Source organism: Cupressus sempervirens, chromosome 4, assembly GCF_028749045.1.
Source record: "Cupressus sempervirens isolate cs-2001-9-10 chromosome 4, ASM2874904v1, whole genome shotgun sequence".
Taxonomy (NCBI): Eukaryota; Viridiplantae; Streptophyta; class Pinopsida; order Cupressales; family Cupressaceae; genus Cupressus; species Cupressus sempervirens.
The window spans coordinates 441166013-441183394 of record NC_143121.1 but is presented as its reverse complement, the minus strand read 5'-3'; positions in this window follow the sequence as shown (position 1 = coordinate 441183394).

Below are 17382 nucleotides of genomic sequence, written 5' to 3'. Positions count from 1 at the left end.
AAGGTTACAGTGAAATGTTATGCACATTTTCACACAATCAATTTATGTTTGAAACTAACACCAAAAAAGAATTTTCTCAACTATTCAATTTGATTTACTTTTCATTTGATATTTTTACCTGTGTCTCATTCGATGCACTAGATTCTTGGGTATGGCTTTTAGATTCTTTGTGTAGGAAAGTAGCCACGACTTTATAGCCTTCCTTCAAGGAAATTTTTTTTATCTTCCTCCATTGGCTCTACATTGAATTCTATGCCTTGTACTTTTTTCTTACTATCGTTAGTTTTGCATGTATTATTTGATTAAACAAAAATTGTTTACAAAATTATATGAAATTCCATTGCTGCTACTTACAAGTCAAGATTAAAGATTCATATAGCCATCAGAGCCAAGTTTGTGTTGGCCAACCTTTTCTAGTCTCTCTTTTGTAGCAACTGATGTGTCTTGTAGTCTATGAACTCTTTGAAACATGTTAGATTATATATTTACAAAGATCACTTATTAGTGCATGATTAAATTCTATTTAATACTATCACGACTTGCCTTCTTCTGCCCTTTTCTGGTTCATTTTTTTTTACCACGCAGTCTTTTCTCTTTTGCATCTTCTATTATTTCATTCCACTCCATCAGTGGAATCATAGGAGGATGGTCATACTTTGTGTTATCATTTAGACCCCTTCTATATTGGTCCCTCATAATATTTATATGTTTAGATTCTCTTTTGAGAAGTAGGGCAGCCTCAAAAACATTTTTTCCAAAACGGTCCTCAAAAGATTTAATGAGCTAATTTTTTAATTCATGACCTTGTTCATTCCACCTTTATAAAAATAATTTTTTTTAGATCAATAACTTTAAAATAGTACAATAAAAGGAAGAAAAGAAAAATATTGTAGCAATGATATGAAACTATGTACCTTTTACATATGGTGGGTCAAAATAGCTTCAATTTCATTTGATGCAGTGAAAAGTAGGAGAATCCCCAAAGGAGATGTCCTAACCCCCAACAAATAACCACATAGTGGAAACACAATAATAATGCAAGATTTGATACCAAATCACAACTCTTTATTCAAAAAATAACTATTTACATGCAATGTACCAGACTATAAGGCATTCTCAGTTACGACCAAATAAAAAGAAATTACAATAATAGTTCTTCAAGATCCAACCCAAAAACTAGCTAGTCTAGATCCACACACTGGTAGAAACCTCCAAGGAAATCCAAACTAATACTCACAGGCCCACCAAGAAATCTCCTTGTTTCCCAAGCCTTAGCTACTATCCCTTCTCAAAATTTGCTCCTCTACCACCTCATCTTCTCCAAGATGGATGAATAATGACTAAATACTTCACCACAACCCCTACTTATACCAATCTAAGCCACAAGTCAACCCAGAATGCTAAAAACTAAATAAACCTAACATTAAATACTTGAAGAGCCATAAGTTGGGCTCCAATAGAAATTAAATGCCAAATTCCCCAAGACCCAAATAGGTCCACTTAACCCTACTAAAATCCCTTAATCATGTAGGATAGCCAACTACCCTAGATGCTCCTATATCAGACTCCCCAGGTGTGAAAAGATGTTCTCAGTAACTAGAAGAGCATCTTCTGAGATTCAACACATAAATCCCAAACTAGCTTTTCCCATACATGTCCTCCAAATCTTCAACTTGTGCACTCTTTCCCTTTCTCTTATTCTACTTCTTCACCTCTATCCTCGGTGTTCCATAGGTTTTTTGCCCACACTAACTTATTAACCCTTTTAAAATCTGTTAACTCAACTCAGCTACCAATACTTTGGTTCCTTCTACTAACCTCTTCATTCTGTAAAGGAATCAAGGAATGCTTCCTACCTCCTTTCCCTATTGTAAACATATTCTTGACATAATCATGGATAGCCTTGCAGTCATACTACCAAGGTCTACCAAGCAACACATGACAACTAATTATTTCAACAATATCACACAACTCTTGATCCTTATTCTACTCAATCTATAAATAAATAAGGCATTTCTCCCTTACTTCCAAAGCATGCTTACCTCACAACCAACCAATCTTATAAGGATAAGGATGTCTCACTTTCTTTAAACCAAGTTTCTGAACCATCCCTTTAGTAACAAGATTATCAATACTAACACCATCGACAATGACATTGTAGACTTTATCACCAGACTTACAATGAGTCCTAGAAAAATTAATCCTTTGACAAGATTACCTCTAACCAACCAATAATCTCTCTCCCTACTCAAGTTCACAGTCTTCAACCTCATTCACAATAATAACTGTTCTATCACCATCCTTCTATAGACACTCATAAGATCTATGTCCTTCTTCATGACATCTAAAACAAGTGCCCTTAAACTCATCTCTACCTTTCCTTCTCTTCTTCTCAATAGGTTTTGGTTCATCTTCAGTACTCGGTTTTGTCTTTGCCAAGTAGTCCTACTTCTCCTTCCCTCAGGAACTACCTTTATTCTTCCACTTGAGCTCCTCCTATGCTCTCAAAGGACACTGATAAGCATCCTTGGCTGAAGAAATATTTAGCATACCAACCTCATCTTGTATATTGAATCTCAAACCATTAATGTATCACACTACCTTCTCCTTTGACAATTCTCTATGTCCAGACTGAATAGTCAACTTGTAGAACTCTTTAGTGTAATATTTCATAGTCATATCCTTCTACTTTAGATTCTATAACCTCTTAAATAACTCAAGTTCATAATTAGTAGGAATGAACTTATCCTTAGTCACCACCAATCTCCATCTAGTGATCTTCATTTTATCTTCCTCTTCTCTATCATTTTGTAGTTCCTTCCACCAAAGAGCAATATGTCCCTTCAGCTTAGTTTGTGCCAACCTTACTTTGAGTGGATCATCAATATCCTCAAGCACAAAGTATTCCTCCAGTTCAAAAATCCAATCAATTAGGTCATCAAGATTTAAAGTACTTGAGAAATTAGAAACCTCCATCTTATGCTTCAACTTCAACTGAGATCCAGGTCTAGCAAATTGACCAACCCTATTTCACATAGATCTCTCCACACAATCATCTCTGGCCTCACCACTCGATCTAGCTACTTCAAAGTCTTCAAAAAATTCCTCATGGCTTCCTTCAATACCCACATGCTAAGGCACACCACCTAAAGCACTCACAATTTCAGAAATCATGTCACTCTTCATCAATGCCATCTTAGATTGGAAATTGGTTTTAATCTCCTCTATTTCAGATCTAAAATCTTCTTTAACCTTCTCTGAGATCCTTTCTTCCACAACATTGCTAAGATCATCAATTTCCCTAGGGTTCAATCTTCTCAAAGGTGTCTTTCAAGATTTTTTTATATAAACCCTAATAAATCCACTTCACAAGACCCTGGTGTAAACTACCTCAACTTTGGTGCTCGGTATACAGACTTAGAAACAACGTTCACTCTAATACCACTTGATGTAGTACAAGATAGGAGAATCCCCAAAGGAGATGTCCTATCCCCCAACAAATAACCACACAATGAAAGATAAATAAAAATGCAAGATTTGAAGCCAAGTCACAATAATTTATTCATAGATATAACTTATCACATGAAATGTGTTGGGTTATAAGGTCTTCTCGATTATAGCTAAATACAAAGCAAGTAATAATTTTGCAAGATACCTCAAGATCCAGTGCAAACATTAGCTAGTCTAGATCCAAGCTCTAGTAGAAACCTCCAAGGAAATCCAAACTGGTAATTGCAAGCCCACCAAGCAATCTCCTAGTTTCCCAAGCCTTAGCTACTAGCCCTTCTCAAAATTTGCTCCTCTACCACCTCTTCTTCTCAAAGATGGATGAATAATGACTAAAGATTTTGTAATTTTAATGGAAACATAGTTTTCTTGTTTAGCAATAATGTCCCCACAAATGAACCAGTACTAGTCACACAGACTACTCTAGGAAATGGTTTAGCTTTAGAAGTGTTTTTCTATGTTGTTCTAGCAATTGCAAGTTTATCTATTAGTGCAAAAAATAGGTTCATGAGTATAAAACTCACCCAACAAAAAAAATAATGCATGATTTTCACATTACAAAATATAGAAAAACAAGGCTTTACTAGTTGTACTTGGCATAGTTGAAAATTTTTGCAAGCTCCTTGTTACCAAAAATGCAATTGACAATATTAGAGCAATGAGCCAAGGATATGTCTGCACTTCATCATGAGCTGAAGAATACATTGTTAGCAAATAAATTTTCAATGGATAAAGATCAAATGGGATACTAGCTAGAAGCATCTGAAAATAAAAGTTAAGTGTCAAAATATTGATAAAAATAAATAATGTTGCATTACTAGGGCCACAATCTACTATTATTGCTCATATCATTTCACAATGTGTACAAGTATTACATTCTTTCTTCTCATAGGAATACAAGAAAGTATTAGTTAAAGAGAAAGTGTAATAATAATATAATTTTTAGTAATGCTAAATATATGGATTAAATATATATACCAAGTTGGCATATATCTAACTAGTTCAAACCAAGACCGAAGTATAGAATAGCACTCAGTAATAATTGAATCTTCCTTAAATAAAATCAATGGTCTAAATTAATACTATATTTTTTAGTAATTTTGTAAAGAGAAAGTGTTTCTTACATGAAGGTTATGCGCTACAACACTCACCATGTTCACCACGAAGTCTCATAGGTGTCACAAAATCCTATAGAAGAACACATAATATTTTAGATCATGATCCATAAGATACTATAAAATATAAAAATCTATTGAACATCTATTATTTCTTAAAATTGATTATTGCTTACCTTCAAAGAATTGACTCTAATTATGCATTCTTCTTTTAGTGCCTCTGTCTCCTTGGCTAGGTTCCTCTCAAGGATAATTTTAATTTGTATGAGTTGGTGGGCCATGAATATGGGGTCACAATTATAGGCAACATCATCTAGAAATTATGCTCATGTTTTAAATCACATTTGATTTGCTATCATTTTTTCTTTTCCCTATCAATAAGTATCAATTTGTGACATCAATATCAGCAAAATTTGATCAAAATAATTCCAAAGCCATAAAGAAAAGAACATAATAATATGACATATGTTTCTATATAATTTTTACATTTATAATAATTAAATTATCCATGTCACCCTATGAAAAAGATTAGTAATTCTTAGCAATTAATAGCAAAATGAAAGTAATAGACTTACCAAAAAAAATATTAATAAAATAGTAAATTATATATTGGAGTCAATATTAATTGGAGGTAATTGGTTTAAGTTTGATACATACCAATCCCATGATAGATTTCAACACATAATAACTTATAAAAACACATAAGTCAAACAAATTTCTATAAATAAATCATGACCCCATCATACCTGACATTGATCATACATCGACAAACATTTCATTTATCATGTCATTGATCATCATCTTCATCCATGTCATCATCATCATCACCATCATCATACTTGTCACTTTGATGATCTTCATCACTACCACCATCTTCATCGCCATCATCATCATCCTCATCACCATTATCATGACCATCATCGCCTTGATCATCACCATCTTTATTAGCATGATAATGATCATCATCAACATTATTGTTAGCATTGCCAGAATCATCATCTTCTTCTTTGTCAACATTGTGAAACAATCGTTCATGATCACCATTTACTTATCTTATGATTCTTCAGTATCTTCTTCTTCCGTCACATTATACTTTACCAACCTTCCTCTTGGATCATGTCTAAAAGAAAATGAACAACATGGTTTATGTGGAATGCCAAAGTAAAAAAATTTCTCACATTGTCTTGGAAGAATGTAGGGCTCATCTCCAACTGCCTCAAATGACCTTGTATTAATAATTATAAATCCATTATCATGTTCAAGAATAGTCCTACCAAGATCCTTTCAATTCAGCCATAGCATAAACCATTTGATAAAAAATAGAAATAATTTGAATGAATTAAAGTCACACTCAAGGATATCATCCAAAATGCCATAGTATCAATTTTTAAATTGTTGAGGATGTATGTCATTTCTAGATGAAATATTGGTGACCTAGAAGACTGCACTTATCCCAAAATTATGAGTTTTTTTTGTTTCATCTAAATTTTTTCTATGAAATTTATGGACATGGTAGTACATATCTCTATGGTATTTGATATGCAATTATTCAAACATGTCAAGATTATTTGCATCGATATGTGAGTTGATATTAAACTGATGGGTCATAATTAGTAATCTTATGCATACCTTTCTATTGCTTAAGCTATATACTAGATCAAGTACTAGTGGCATAACATTGGGATCTCTATTACAATGAGCTTATTTAATCAATTATGCAACACTGCACCACATTAACGATCGACCATTTTCTTGAGGCTGTTGAATCCATACCATCATCCAATCAAGATTGTTTGTAATATACAAATGGAGTGCATCCCACTCATGTTCAACTATAAAGAAAACAACTAGACCAATTAGAAAAAACTTATATTGATGATTGATAAGAATTAATTAACTACAATAAAATTTTATAATTACCTCTCACTCTCCTCAATCTACATTTCCCCATCAAGTACTCCCCTCCAAATTTGTTAATAGAGTTGGAACCCCAAATGTGATATCCATTTATATTTATTGCAAACCTTGGAAGATTTCACTAATGTAAACCATGGTTTGGTATACCTTATATCCGTCTACCATAAAACCCTTAGGACATGCTCTTTGCCGAACCAACCCCTTCATAAATTTTGAGTGTCTCTCAACCATCCATGTTGACCTAGTTTATATAGGTCCACACAATGAAATCTCCTCAACTTGATGTATGAGGTAGTGTTCTTGAGCATTTAAAAGTTGAAGGTAGACACTTTTTTATTTCATACATAAGCTATGGAATTTTTATCTTTCAATATTTTATATCTTTTTTATTAATTTCTTTAGATGATAACCACCTAAAAGAGACTCAACACACAAGAACGTATAAATAAGATTTCAGATAAAAATATATAATAGATTACATAAAAATTAAAGCAAGTCATTAATACAATATATATACAACAAATCTAAGAAATAACACTTCTAACCTCATGCATTTTCTAAGATCATATATAACTTGTTTAATATTGTTGTTAAACTAGTGTGGGAGGGATAGAAATAGGACATACTAGAATTATTAAAAAATAAAATATTTTCTATATATTATGAAATAATACAATAGGTAGTATATTCTATTTTACAAATATTGTTGGAATTCTTTAGAATGACTGAGAGGGGGGGTGAATCCATTATCCAAGGTCTAGATGTACTATTAAAAATTTTCACAGCTAAGTAAACCCATAAAACATTTATCATCATGTATGCATCCATAAGATTATGCAATCACTTAAAACTTGTAGGTTACTATCAAGTCAATTTGTAAAAATGTAAACATGAAACATAATATATTCAATAACATGCTTGGCATGATGATTTACATGGAAATAAAATTTGGGAAAAACCACCAATAACATGCTACTCTTTCTCATTCTTTTGATGTAATGCCCTGTGAAAAGCCAACCCTGTTAACGATTATAATGCACATTGTTAAATGTGATTTTGTTAAAGGATTTCAATCATCTTGTTAAGAGTGAGCCTTTTTAGAGGACTTTAGACCATTCACTTGGAATGTCACCTAGTTAAAAGATTACAAATGACTATTAGGTCAACCTTAATTCAAAGGATTTACCCTAGACTAATACAATTATTAGAGAGTAATAGTAAGGCTTGATCTGATAACAACTTACCACTCCATTTTCAAATTATAGATCATTGATTCACTCCTCTATTCTACTTGGCATTCACATAGTTTAGCTTTGATAGCTTGTTCACCCTTCAAGCATCCATACCCTTAAGTCTTCTTATTTTTCTTACCAATGTAGACTCTTCTCTTAGGTGACTGAATGAAGCAATACTCTAGACTCCTTGTCTTCCTTAGGTTCTTGCACATGCCAACCTTTGCTTCTGACCAACCATTTCTATAAATACAGAATTAATATATTTTATTGTTCATTCTCCATCATCCAATTTAGGGTTAGAACATATTAGGTAGGAATTAAATGAATCTATCCCTTATTTCATTTCATTCCCTTCAAAAACTTCTCCTTCAATCCTCTTTGAATTTGCCTCAAAACTATTTATCTTGAATTTTGTGCCACTAGCTCATCAATCTTATGTTCCACATGGTTCACAAAATCCAATAAATCAACTTTGACAACTTAGATCCATCAAATTCATGATCTTTTTGATAATGTTGACACTTGGCTTTAACTAGCTTCTAATGCTCGACACTTACTACATTGCTTGACATCTATTGAAAAATCACTCAGCATGAACTAAATTTAATTGGTGCTCAGCATCAACTAAACTTTACTTAGCATTAACTATTTCACTTGGCTTACACTAAAATAAACTTTTTCTTATCTCCGACTCATTTTTTGCTCGGCTTGCACAAACTTTGCTTGACACCTATTGTCCACTTAGTCAAGCTTGGTAGACAAACTTTGTTTAACTTGTTCTTCTAACCTTACTCAGTGTAACCAACATTTTCAACCATAAGTAGATTATAAATGCACTATGATATCATTGTCTTAGTTCATTCTTGTACTCCTTTTCCATATCATAACTCAACCTTTCCTCTAGGTGCTATTGTTATATCATTTTGATCAAATCCTCTTCATCAATCAGTCAAGTGATAGTACTTAAATCATATAAGTAGTTGTCTTACTAGCAAAAAGAAGGTTTGACATCAATGATAAAACAATGATTAAAACACATTTATCATACTTGTATGAAAAAATTTTCAATAATCTCCCTCTTTTGAATTGATGGTAAACCAAATTGATCAACCAAACTAACTAGGTTTAAAAAGTAAGACCAACAAAATACCAAAAAGAAAATAATTCCTTGTATTGAGATGTCTCCCTCTATCAGCAACTTTCATCTTTTGAATAGGTTACAAAATTGTATTCTATTCTAATCAACAGATAATCAACTCATCCTTATGATTCCCTCTGAATTACTTCTTATATCTCCATCTACATTATCTTCCTCTTACAAGATAGAAAATTTCTTTCTTAACAATAAGAATTTCTCCCTCTTTGTTCAGTTTCTTTATGTGCTATTTAATAATGTCTATCTCCCTCATAGGATTATCCTATTTCTTCAATATCTCCCTCTCATAGGATTTTGTTTAGTTATATCTATTCAAAATCATTGAAAAGATAATGAATGAAGAATGATGGAACTGGTAAAGAATGTCTTCAATCATTCGTTGATGTCAAACTTGCTACTTGCAAGAATGAGAATTGCTTAAGTGATCCAAATACTATCAATTGGTTGATTGACAAGGAGGAGGAAATCAATAAGATGTAACTAGAGCACCTAGAAAAAGGTTGAAGTTATGATGTTGTAATGAAGAATAAGGATCAGCTAAGCCATTGATGAAATAGTGTATTGATGACATACTCTAATGGACACACTAAGGCACATCAAAGATGCAAGGTTTGACTAACTCATTTGTAAAGCATAACTAAGTTCATTTGGGAGAGCCGAGAAAATTCTCAGTTGAAGCCAAGCAAGGTCAACTTCAGTGTTTGCTGAGAAATTCTTTAGGTGCCGAGTAGGATCATTCAAGTGCTGAGTAACACAGGATCATTCAGGTGCCATGTAACACAGGAACTTAATAGGTGCTGAGTAGCACAACAATTCTTTAGGTGCCAAGTGATTCAAGAAAATAGTAGAAGCTGAGCAATATAAGAAAGCTTCAGGTGCTGAGTAAAGAAAAAACTATAGAGGATGCTGAGCAATCCATAACCAGAAGGTGTCGAGCATCAGTAAATGTAGTAGAAGTCGAGTAACCTAGTTAATGTCGAGCATTAGTAAACCAATAATGTCGAGTTGTTGCATTATTTGTTAAGTCAAAAGATTCACTAGATCAGTAACGATAAGTTTGTTACATTGAATTTTGTGAATTAGTTGGATGATAAGGATGATGAGTAGATGTCACAAAATTTTATGTAGGCCATGCAAACAAATTCAAGGCAAATGCTGATGGACTTATCATGAAGTTTATGGAAGAAAAAAATTGGAGGGAAAACAATATTATTCTCTTAGATCAAATCAAATTAATGAGTGGAAAGATTTGAGCAAGAAATGAAGAACAAAAATTCTTTATAAGGATTTATAGGATAGAGATCAAAGTGTGGTCATGGTCATGTAAAGAAGCCAAGAGAAGGCTAGTGTGAAGTGTCAAGAAGAGGACACAGTGAGGAGTAAGCACAAAGCATCAAGACTTTGAGTTGATCAAGTGACCATAGAGTGCATTGGCATAATGAGTGGAAGAACTCAAGGAGACAGATCTTGAAGGGTGGACAAGCTATCAACACTGCAAGGAAGAAAAGCCAAGCAAAGAAAAGAACTTAAGAGTGATATGAAATCTGCAAGGTTAGAGTTGCAATCTTTATCAGGTCAAAACCTTTCTAATACTTTCTTAACATTGTATTAGACATTGAAATCCTACATTGCTAGGTTAGCTTAATAGCTAGGTGGATAAGCCTTAGGAAAAGGATAGAAGATCCCCAAGAGAAGGATAAGAGATCCTCAGGAGGAGGATAGGAGATCCTTAGAGAGGGATAAAAGATCCTTTTGAGAAGGTGACTGTAAATCACATGGACTTGGGTGGGCCTAACGGCTCTATGTAAATCCTTTAATAGGGTGAAATTATAAGTTGAATGTTCTTAAGTCCTCTAATAGGGCACACTCCTAATAGAGTGTAGAAATCCTTTAACAGGGTCACATCTGTCAGTGTGTAAAATGTTTAACAGAGCAGGCCTTTAATAGGGCAAACCATCAGAAATGGTTGAAATCAATTGCACAGTTATTTTGTGGGTGTCATCCTCACCCTAGTTTTACCTTCTTATTCTTGGAGGGCTTTTGGGTTACCAAAATCCTTTGTGTTATGTGGTGATGCATGTTTACTTTTAATGATTGTTTAATGTTTAATTTCATGCATGATAATTTCAATTATATGCCATTAAGGATTTGACAAAAAATTTGTATTGGACATTATTGGACCTTGGATAACTAATTCACCCCCCCTCTCAATTATTCTAAAAGAACTCTAACAATTGGTATCAAAGCCCACTGCTGATTTGTTTCAAGGTACTAGCAGCAAGAAGATCAAGATGTCCAAGAGAGAAGTTCCCAAGCTAAACAAAGATAACTTTGTTGCATGGAAAAGCCTGATGAAGCTGCACCTTGGATCAATAGGTGACTATGCATAGACCTCAATCACAATTGATCATGTAGACGCTACTAGGCCCCTCACTATAGAAGACATGAGCAAGAAGAAGGAGCACAATCAAGCAATGTTAGATATTGCATCAACACTAAGCTATGCCAAGTATGATGACATCAAATAATGTGATACTTCACATTAGATGTGGAAAACATTATCAAACATCTATAGAGGAGATGACAATGTCAAGAGAGCCAAAAGAGAGAGCCTAAGAGGAAAGTTTAATGACATGAAAATGGAAGAAGGAGAGAATGCTACTCAATATGGTGCAAGAATGAAAGAAGTGGTAAGTGCCATAAGAAGCCTAGGAGGACAGTTATTAGAAGAAACAATATGTAGCAAATACTTGAGAACTTTGCTTCCTATTTATGCTATAAGAGTATCAGCCATCCAAGAGCTAAGGTGTGTACCAGGCAACACATTGTCATTTGAAGGAATAAATGGAACACTTACTGCCTTTGAGCTATCCAACTTTGATAACTACAAGATAGAAAACTTTGAATCTGCATTCAAAGCCAAGATTACAATAAAAGACAACGAGGAGGTGCAAACAAAAAAAAGAATGGAAAAGGAAAGTATGTATCTAGTGATAGTAGCACTAATGAAGATGATGTAGACCAATTGGAGGCATTACTAGCAAGAAGATTTTATAGAGGAAGAGGAAAATTCAAAGGTAAGCTGCCAATCATTTGTTTCAATTGTAATGAAGTTGGTCACATTGCAGCCAGATGCACACAAAAGAAAAATTACAAGGATGGAGGCAACCTCAAGAACAAGAAAGAGAACAACAAGGACTACAAAGGTAAAGGCAAAATATGCTACATTGTTGAAGAAGACTCTGACAAGAATGATGATGAAGTAGTCTATGTGGCTATGAAAGATGAATCAGATGAAGATGAAGCAACTACCTTGGTAACCTACATGAACAAGAATAACAAATGGATCATAGACAGTGGATGCTCTCATCACATGACTAGAGAAAAAAGTAAGTTATTACCTTTACTCAATATGAAGGAAATAGTGTTAGATTTGTTAACAATGCACCATGTCAGATCAAAGGGAAAGGAAGTATCAAGCTTACTAAAAAGATATCATGTGATAATGCATACTATGTTGAAGGCTTGAATTATAACTTGTTAAGTGTCTCATAGTTAGGAAACATAGGTTGTAAGGTTGAATTTGAAAATAGAGTTGCCAAGATCTATGATTCTCAAGGAAGTCTAATAGGAAAAGGTGACTAGACTAGGAGTAATTTGTTCTACCTAGACATGGAAGATGCTTCTTGTCTCATTGTTAAAACTGATGATGTATGGTTATGGCACAAGAGGTTATATCATGTAAATTTTGACAATATAATAAGCATCAACAAAGTTGAAGAAGCCTGATAACACCATGTGCAAACAATGCCAACTAGGGAAGATGACCAAGTCAACTATCAAAAGCAAGGCTTATACTTCTAATGAAGTACTAGAGCTAGTTCATACTAACTTGTGTGGTCCTATTGAACTGCAAAGCTACAAAGGTGACAAATACATAATGCTATTTGTAGATGACTATTCAAGGATGATGACAGTCATGTTCCTAAAACAAAAATTAGATGTGTTCCAAATGTTCAAATGGTACTTGGCCAGAGTTGAGAAAGAGACTAGGAAGAACCTAAAATGTCTCAGATCTGATAGAGGAGGTGAATTCACATCAAGAGAATTTGAGGATTTCTGCAATGAAAGAGGAATCAAAAGGTAGACATCAGCACCTAGGACTCAAACTTAGAATGGTATAGAAGAAAGAAGGAATAGATTAGTTATTGACAGCACCAGGACCTTAATGATGGAGAAAAATGTTGCACTCAAGTACTGGAGAGAAGCTGTAAGTATTATAGTCTACACACTCAATAGAGTTCAAGTCAAGAAAGGCACAAATGCAACACCTTTTGAATTATGGTATGGGCATCCTCCTAATGTAAAACATTTCAAAATATTTGAATGCAAATGCTATATATATAAGGAGTCTAGAAATGGAAAGTTTGATGCAAACAGTGAGGAAGGCACATTTCTTGGGTATTCTACTAGAAGAAAAGCTTATAAGTGCTTGAATCTTAACACTAACAAAGTAGTAGAAAGCACAAATGTGAAATTTGATGAGCTTGCAGACTCAAAGCATTGAGAACACCAAGAAAGCAGAAGAATACAAGACCTTTGTATACTTTTATGAAGGTATACATAATAATGGTGAAGTTGCAACTCAAAATGACAATTAGCAACAAAATCCAATATATGTTGAGTCACAGATAGTGAATGTCGAGCAACAGACACATTTAGAAGCCAAGCTATAGAATATAGAGAATGTTCATTAAGATTCTGAGAACTATCAACATGAAGAAAATGGAGAAATATCTGATGAAAATACAGATGAAGATTCAGATTCTGAAAGAGACAACATGAAAAAAAGGAAAGAACCAGTATTGGAAAAGTATGTAAGAAGACATCATCCTATAGATCAAATTATTGGAAACAAAGAGGTAGGACCAATGACAAGGAATAGACTCAGAAGTGAGACATGTTTGCTTAGCAAAATGGAACCAAAAATAGTAAGTGAAATGATAAAAGATGATGATTGGTACAATGCTATGAAAGAAGAAATAGAACAAATTGAAAAGAACAAGACATGAACCTTAGTCTCAAGACCAATTGAGAAGAATGTGATTGGAACCAAGTGGGTGTTTAGAAACAAGTTAGACAAAAATGGTGAAATCACAAGGAACAAGGCAAGACTAGTTTGTAAAGGGTATGCACAAGAAGAAGGACTAGACTATGGAGAAACTTTTGCTCTAGTTGTCAGAATGGAAGGAGTAAGGACCTTACTGGCATATGCATCCTTCAAAGGATTTAAAGTCTATAAAATAGATGTCAAGTCTACATTTCTAAATGGTATACTTGAAGAGGAAGTCTACATAGAGAAACAAAAAGGATTTATTGATGAAAATAAGTAAAACAAGGTACGTAAATTGCATAAGGCTCTATATGGATTAAAGCAAGCACCTAGAGCTTGGTATGAGAGACTTCACAAGTATCTAGTGAAAATAGGATTTGAAAGAACTGATGATAATAGCAACATGTACATCAAATCAGAAGAAGATAAGGATATCCTTGTATCTGAAATCTTTGTGGATGACATAGGTTTTGGAGGAAAGGAAGTGCTTTGCAAAAGTTTTGCTTACAAAATGAAACATGAGTTTGAGATGTGTATGTTTGGAGAAATCAAGTTTTTTTTGGATTACAAGTACATCAACTAAAACATGGTATATTTGTGACACAATCAAAGTACATCAAAGAGATACTCAAGAGATTTGGATTGGAAGACTCAAAACCTGTCAGCACACCAATGGCAATAGGACATAAGCTACCCAAAAATGATGAATCAGCCGAAGTCAATCAAACAATGTACAAATTCATGATTGGAAAATTACAACATGTTGTACATAGCAGACCAGACATAGCATTAGAAGTTGGAATAGTGGCTAGATTCTCTACTAATCCTAGAGAAAATCATCTCATGGTAGTAAAAAAGATAATGAGGTATCTCAAAGGAACTGATGATTTTGGCCTATACTTAAAAAAGAATGAGAAGTTTGAGCTCAATGCATTCATAAACACAGATTGGGGAGGTAACATTGATGACAGGAAAAGAACAAGTGGAGGAGCATTATTCTTAGGTAAAAGGCTAGTTACTTGGACTAGCAAGTGACAAACATGCACATCTCAATCCACTACAGAAGCAGAATATGTGGTAGCAGCAATCAATTGCACAAACATTGTGTGGCTCAAACATCTATTGAAAGGAATGAAAGAAGAGGTAACCAAACTTGTGATAATGTATTGTGATAATACAAGTGTTATAAACATATCCAAGAATATAGTAATGCATGCAAAAACCAAGCATATTGCAATCAAGTATCACTATGTCAGAGAATTGGTGGAAGACAAACAAGTGAAGATGGAGTACATTCACATAAAGGAATAAATTGCAGATATCTTCACTAAACCATTGTTTAAGGATCCTTATGAATATCTTAGAGGCAAGTTGGGGGTAATGCCCCTAACTCAAGTAGTCTAAAGCAACAAAGAAGCTGCCCTACATCAACAGGAGTAGATCCTTGCAATATTAGAAGAATGATACAGAGGATGCCAATAGGAACAAAAATTCTAGATTAGTCACAAGCATGGTGACAGAGGGAGAAAACATGAGATGAAAAGCTTATATTTAGCATGTTGAAGATGCTACATCTTTGGCATTTATGTCAAAGAGGGAGATTTTTGAGAATCTAATCAATGAAAGATATGGAGATGTATGAGAATGTATGAAAGGAGAAATGAAAGATGGGGATTTAGAAGAGATAAGAAACTGATCAGCAAGTAGCTATGAAGGAAGGATCAGGAATACAGAGTAAGGATGGAGCAGTCAAGAGGGAGAAGTAGAGCAAAGGATTCAGTTTTTATCATCAAAAGAAGGAGACATGCTACAAGAAGGAATATATGTAATGACAACAAGTTTTTTGTTTGGTATATAATTTTGGTGGTAACTAAGTTGATCAACTCAATCAATTGATCAATTTGGTTTGCCATCAATGCCAAAGAGGGAGATTGTTGGAAATGATTGAAACAATCATGAATGAAGAATGATGGAACTGGTAAATAATGTCTTCAATCATTGTTTTGTCATTAATGTCAAACTTGCTACTTGAAGGAATAACAATTTCTTAAGTGATCCAAATACTATCAATTGGTTGATTGACAAGGGGGAGGCAATCAATAAGATGTAACTAGAGCACCTAGAGAAAGGTTGAAGTTATGATGTTGTAATGAAGAATAAGGATCAACTAAGCTATCGATGAAATAGTGTATTGATGACATACTCTAATGGACACACTAAGACACATCAAAGATGCAAGGTTTGACTAAGTCATTTATAAAGCATAAATAAGTTCATGTGTGAGAGCCGAGCAAGCTAGTTAGTGCTGAACAAATTCTCAGTTGAAGCCAAGAAAGTTCAACTTCAGTGTGTGCCAAGCAATTCTTTAGGTGCTAAGCAAGATCATTCAAGTGCTGAGTAACACTAGATCATTCAGGTGCCAAGTAACAGAGGAAGTTAATAGGTGAAAAGTAACACAACAATTCTTCAGGTGCCAAGTGATTCAAGAAAATAGTAGAAGCTGAGCAATATAGGAAAGCTTGAGGTGTCAAGTAATGTAGAAACTATAGACAATGTCGAGCAATCCAGAACTAGAAGGTGTTGAGCATCAGTAAATGTAGTAGAAGTTGAGTAACCCAGTTGTCGAGCATCTGTAAACCAATGATGTTGAGTTGTTGCATTATTTGTTAAGTCAAAAGATTCGCTAGATTAGTAATGATAAGTTTGTTACATTGAATTTTGTGAATTAGTTGGATGATAAGGATGATGAGTAGATGTCACAGAATTTTATGTAAGCCATGCAAACCAATTCAAGGTGAATGCTGATGGACTTATCATGAAGTTTATGGAAGAAAAAATTTGGAGGGAAAAAATATTCTTCTCTCAGATCAAATCAAATTAATGAAAAGAAAGATTTGAGCGGGAAATGCAGAACATAACTTCTTTATAAGGATTTACAGGACAAAGATCAAAGTGTGGTTGTGGTCATGTAAAGAAGCCAAGAGAAGGCTAGTGTGAAGTGTCAAGAAGAGGACCCAGTGAGGAGTAAGCATAGAGCATGAAGACTATGAGTTGATCAAGTGACCATAGAGTGCATTGGCATAACGAGTGGAAGAACTCAAGGAGATAGATCTTGAAGGGTGGACAAGCTGTCAGCAATGCAAGGAAGAAAAGCCAAGCAAAGAAAAGAACTGAAGAGTGATTTGAAATCTGTAAGGTTAGAGTTGCAATCTTTATCAGGTCAAAACCTTTCTAATACTTTCTTATGATTGTATTAGACATTGAAATCCTACATTGCTAGGTTAGCTTAACAGGTAGGTGGATAAGCCTCAGGAAAAGGATAGAAGATCCCTAGGAGAA